Genomic DNA, 6,193 nt, shown 5'->3' on the forward strand with positions numbered 1-6,193 from the left:
GATCCCCTAATACTACGTGTCGGTTCGTGACACCCGATCCATTAACCTCATTCTTTTAGTTCATCAAGCCTTCTTTTATACCAAGGCATCATCATTAATAGAGTGGATTTAAGGTTTTTAAGATTCCACAGTATCATCATTATAATCCATCACAATTTACATAATCACAATCATGCAACAACGGAATTAAGCGCATAGAAGACTTTACAATACCACCCAATACATATCAATCGCTATTTAGAGTTTACTATGAAATAGCATAAACCATAACCTACCTCCACCGAAGAATTCGTGATCAAGCAAGCTACTTCTCAATGCCTTTGCTTTCCTCTTCACTTCTCCCTCTCTCGTTCGTTCTCCCCTCTTCTCTCTGTTCTTTCTATTTTTTTCTTCTCTAGATTCTTTTCTTTTACCCTAATTATCATATAATTCATTATTATAAAAGTAACCCATTATTTATTTCAAGGTTATCTCCTTTAACCCTCCAAGTAAATAATCATTAAACTTACCCCACTAATTTCATAAAGTTTGTCATGAATAGTCCAAAACACCCTTTTAAAATTTTTAACAGAAATCCGACCCAGTTAGGTTACGCAACCTGTGACGGTCCGTCGTGTCTATGACGGTCCGTCCTGCAGGTCCGTCACAAAGTTCAGAGAGCCAATTTCAATAAAAGGTCTGTGACGGTCCGTCGTGGCTACGACGGTCCGTACTGCAGTTCCGTCGTGAAGTTCAGAGAGTTGATCCCTGTACCCAGATTTTCAGAGTTTAAGTGTTTTGGAACGATGACCCCCGACGGTCCGTCGTGACCATGACGGTCCGTCGACTGATCCGTCGACCCAGCTAGTTTTTATCAAAATAATCTTACTGCTCGAATCGACTAAACAGGTCGTTACACTGCCTCATCTTCCTTTGAAGTTTCATCCCTCATAAAATCTCACACATGTTTTGATGTTTTTCAATTGCTCATTTCTCTTTCTCTTATTATTATTTCTCTTTCGTTTTTGTTATATCTTATTGAAATTAATTAAGCATTTGACTCTAGGAGTATTTGTTAATAATCCACGAAAATGGTCACAATATAGTATTGTGGGATATCCTGCAGCTGAACTTCCAGCAAGAATAGCCTGCAATAATCATTAATTGATATGGTTGATTAGTCATTTCAAATGTAATTAATTACTATATACACACATTTTTAGCATTCCAAAATCCTTTTGTCAACAGCTCCTCCATTATTGCTTCAAAAATCCTGGCACCTCGGAAGTGCAAATTGTAGCCTAAATTAAGCGAATAAATAAAAGATAAACATCCCAAATGAGATTAATTTGAAAAGAGGCATTACAGGATCAACGTATTCAACATCTCCGGTGAAGGCTCCACCATCTAACAAACACTTTTTATTACGATTATAAAAATTTGCATATGTTACATGCATGAATTAACATAAGGTAATATTAATGTGTGATTCTTGCTATGGATACCTTCAGATAACCATGGCTGCATGATATTTGAAGAACATACATCAACTATTTTGATACGATTGTGGCAGTCTCTGACACTTACGCACCATCCACCTCCCTGATTAATAATATCGTAAAAAATCATTCTCCACATACGGTACAGTCCAGTTTCTAACTCCTTACCGAAAGATGTGTTAGGACCGAAAATAAGCAGGTGTAAATGCGAAAGCTATCAATACAAACCTCGAAAGACCACGAGTAAGAAGACAACGAGAAATATACCAAAAAACACAAAGATTTAACGTGGTTCGGTCAACCGACCTACGTCCACAAAGGAGATGAGCAATCCACTATAAATATGAGAGTACAAGATACAGAGAGAAACAACCTCAACCACAAATCTCCCCCTTGGCCTGAATTTCTGACAAAATAAATTTGTCCACCTTCTTCACTTAATCTTCAACAACTTGCTTCTCCTCTCCATAATCTCCTTTGCAAAATTTATGTCTCAACACAGAGAACCTCTCTGAAACAATTTCTCCAACAAAATCTTCATTACTGTCAAAATAGTTGCGGCTAGAACTACACCCGCCAAGATGAACACCTCTTTCTAACCTTGTTCAATAATCGATTATCAAACCACTGAACCTGACTTCATCATTGAATCTGGCTCTGATACAACTTGTTAGAACCGAAAAATAAGCAGGTGTAAATGCGGAAGCTAGCAAAGCAAACCACGAAAGACCACGAGTAAGAAGACAACGAGAAATATACCAAAAGACACAAAGATTTAACTTGGTTCGGTCAATCGACCTACGTCCACACAGGAGATGAGCAATCCACTATAAATATGAGAGTACAAAATACAGAGGGAAACAACCTCAACCAATTCACTCGGAATACATGGGAGGTTCACACAAGTGATAACGTATCAAGCTTGTGACCCACAAATTCTCCCTCTAACCAAAACTCTCAAAGCCCTTAAGACTACATTGTGAATGCTGATTAAGTTAGAAGGAACATTCCTCTATTTATAGAGTCCTAAACCTTTTCCTACAAGAAAAGGATTAGTCAATCCAAAACGTTTTCCTAAAAGGAAAACCTATTCATGGTAAGAAATTTAGGGCAAATAAAACCCAACAAGATGCACAATCCAGTTTTCAACTCCTTCACCAAACTCCCGTTCTAAATGATTGGTTGGAGGTGAACCATCCAAGCAAATTGCCAAATAAACATCTTAATTAATATATATATTATGTACTTCTACATTTAATAAAAGAAATTTAACCTACTCCTTTTTTCACAGCATTGTCGACAGTAATTTTTAGCTTACCCTTGTGGTGTTTGACCATCATGATAACCAAATGCAAAAAAAAATAATAAGCCAAGACCCAGATGAGTATTATTTGGATATGCGATTTCATGTTGAGATGGAATATAATATTTTCTAAAAATCATAATTTAAGATTTTTTAAATTCAAAAAGTGACTCACAACACGTTTATATTTTGTTAAATCAAACTCATCCATTTATTCATATATAAATAAAATCAAAAATCACATCATATACTTTTTTAAAGTCATTATTCTCACCAACATATATTTGTTATTGCTTTAAATTTGGTGAATAGAAATTTTAAAGTAGAAATTGATTTGGTGAATATTAATAAAAACAGATGGAGTAATATTTTTTTGGTTTTTTCAGAATAAAAAAACTTCTCTTTCGACTACAAATGAAAATGTTTAAAGCAATTGAATATGAAAAAAAGGATTGGTCGTGTATATTTGATAACCACTACTTTGAATATGTTTGATTTTAGTACGAAATTAATGCACTAAAAATGTGTAATTGCACACAAGTGAAACAAGGCATGAACCATATGATATTAATACACAAGTGAAACTTGTCATATCTTTTTCAGTGTTACATGATTATTTACGAGAATACCGAAAGAGTAATGAAATATTTATGATCTATGAGCATGAAAATATAGCTACAAATATTACTGAACAACAAATGACTCAATGTAACAATATTTGTTCGTCTTCTAGGTCATATATTGAGAAATCCAAGTAATAGTGTTCCTAAAAATAAAGTTATTTTTAATAGTAATGCTAAACAATCTCTAACACTCTCATATTTAAACCAAAAATATTTGAAATTTATCGCGGCGACTGGTGAAATATATAATGTGAAATTTTAAAAGAGTAATTAAACGTATTTGAAAATTTATATTGAGTTTGGAATATGTATCTATCTTTAAAAAAAAAGAATGAATTAAATTTTTGAGTAAATACGTTAGATTTTTCACTTGAAAAGAAAATAAGTTTTTAAAATTTAAAAATTTGTAAAAAATCAACCCGATATTTTTGTCATCCTATGAATAAATAGCTCTTATAATCTTAGATATATCATAAGAAAATGTATGTCTATAATTTATTTTGTTTGTCTCTCTTCTCTCTCCAAGTGATATTACCTATATGTATCGAAATCAGCATATATCAGTTATGTATCAGTGAAATTAAACTTGTATCTGGCATCTCTCTTTTCTCTCGCACTCTCTTTCAAACCTAACTTGTTTCTCTTCTTCCTCTAATTTTGTTATGAATTGCAAATAATAACTTATTAATGTTGCTGCTTAAGATAAAAGTTTCTCAATGATTAAGAAGATAACTCTTTGTGAATTGTACGTTATTTGACTTGTAAATAACTATGAAAAAGGAGTTTGATATCTCTCAATTTTATTATTTGGCACTGCTATATTCAACTAACTAATTTTTGAATATATTGAATTTTCTTTGTATATGTAAAAAAAGTTGGGGCATATATGATAAAATTTACAAGAAGTTAGTGAAAAATTAAAATTTGACCATCAAAATAATATATTTAAATTAGACGTTCAATAAAAAAACTCCAAGAAAATACATGTGAGAAATATCAAATAAACCAATACATGAATGTTTTTTATTAAAACAATTTACAATATTTTTAAAATTGATTTTTTTTTTTGTGTATTAGAGGAAAATAGCATTTGTGCTCTAATTATGTAACAATAAAGATCTATATAAGTCACTTTTATAAGGATACACTTATCAACTCTAAATAACAAAGTTGAAAGATATATAAGACCCTTTTTCCAATAACTAATAAAAGAGACTGGTTTCACACACATGAAAAATCAATTGACAAGGCAAAACAAATCGATTTGCCCCTACCCTGGTGTTATATATATATATATATATATATATATATAAGTTAAATTTAATTTATCGATCAACTTAATTTTATAAATTAAATTATATACCGCTTAATTTTATAAATTTAATTTTATCGATCCATAAAAGTATCAACATTAAATGTAATATATAAATCTCCTTAAATTGATCATCGATATTTCTTTAATTGATAATGTACTCCATATATAATTAATCAACGTATTTCATACTCAGATGAATTATCCTTTACATGTCATCATAATTAGGAAGTGATCACTACACTTGACATACATTCAAGATCGAAAGTATTAATACTATCTCACATTTCATACTCGAATGGATTATATGTTATCTCTTCCCCTTAGATCATAACATGAGATATTAAGTTCGTGATTAGACGACGGACTGATAGATTTGTACACTGCTCTAGTTCTATAAGTCTAATTATATCCTAATAATTCATATCAACGTATTTTCATACTCTAAATATGGTTTGTAGATATTTTATTTATTCCACGAAGTCTAACTTTTTATTTATTAAAGTATACAAAATTGTTGCACTTTTTGAACAATTAATTGTAAGTTTCATATGAAATTTTATTATTATACTAAATAGCAAAAATTATGATTAATAGAAATATTTTAAACAAACCGACCTCCGGATGTCACTTTTATTAAAAGTAATTATATATAATTAAGAAATAACTACCTTATGAGGTCGGTATCACATTAATTTTAAGATAATTAAAAAGTTATCATGTTAATTAAATAATATTGACATCGAGAAGGGTATATATATATATATATANTTTATAAATTTAAGTTATACATCTCCTAATTATATAAATTTAATGTTATCGATCAATAAAAGTTTATCAATATCAAATATAATCTATAAAACTCCTTAAATTGATCATAGATATTTCTTTAATTGATAATGTATTTCATATATGATTAAATAACGTATTTCATACTCAGATGTAGTATCTTTTACATCTCATCATAATTAGGGAGTGATCACTACACTTGACATAATATATTCAAGATCGAAAGTATATAATAATACTATCTTGTATTTCATACTCGAATGGATTATAGGTTAGTTCTTCACCTCTACATCTTAAATGAGATATTAAGTTCATGATTAGATGACGGACTAATTAAATTGTACATTACTCTAGAAATATAAGTATAATTTTATCCTAATAATTTATATATACGTAGTTTTATACTCTAAGTATGGATTATAGATACTTTTTTTTATTTATTCAACGAAGTCTAACTTTTTGTTTATAAAAGTATACAAAATTGTTACACTTTTTGAACAATTAATTGTAAGTTTCAAATGAAACGTCAGCATTATGCTAAATAGCAAAAATTATGATTAATAAAAATATTTTAAACAAACCGACTGTTACAACAAGAGAGCACCTTTAGCTGGCTTACATAACTTAGCAGGAAACTTAACGTAACTCAATTATGACATAAGAACATTATTAAAAGAAATACTTAAAA

This window comes from Solanum pennellii, chromosome 7, assembly GCF_001406875.1.
Source record: "Solanum pennellii chromosome 7, SPENNV200".
Taxonomy (NCBI): Eukaryota; Viridiplantae; Streptophyta; class Magnoliopsida; order Solanales; family Solanaceae; genus Solanum; species Solanum pennellii.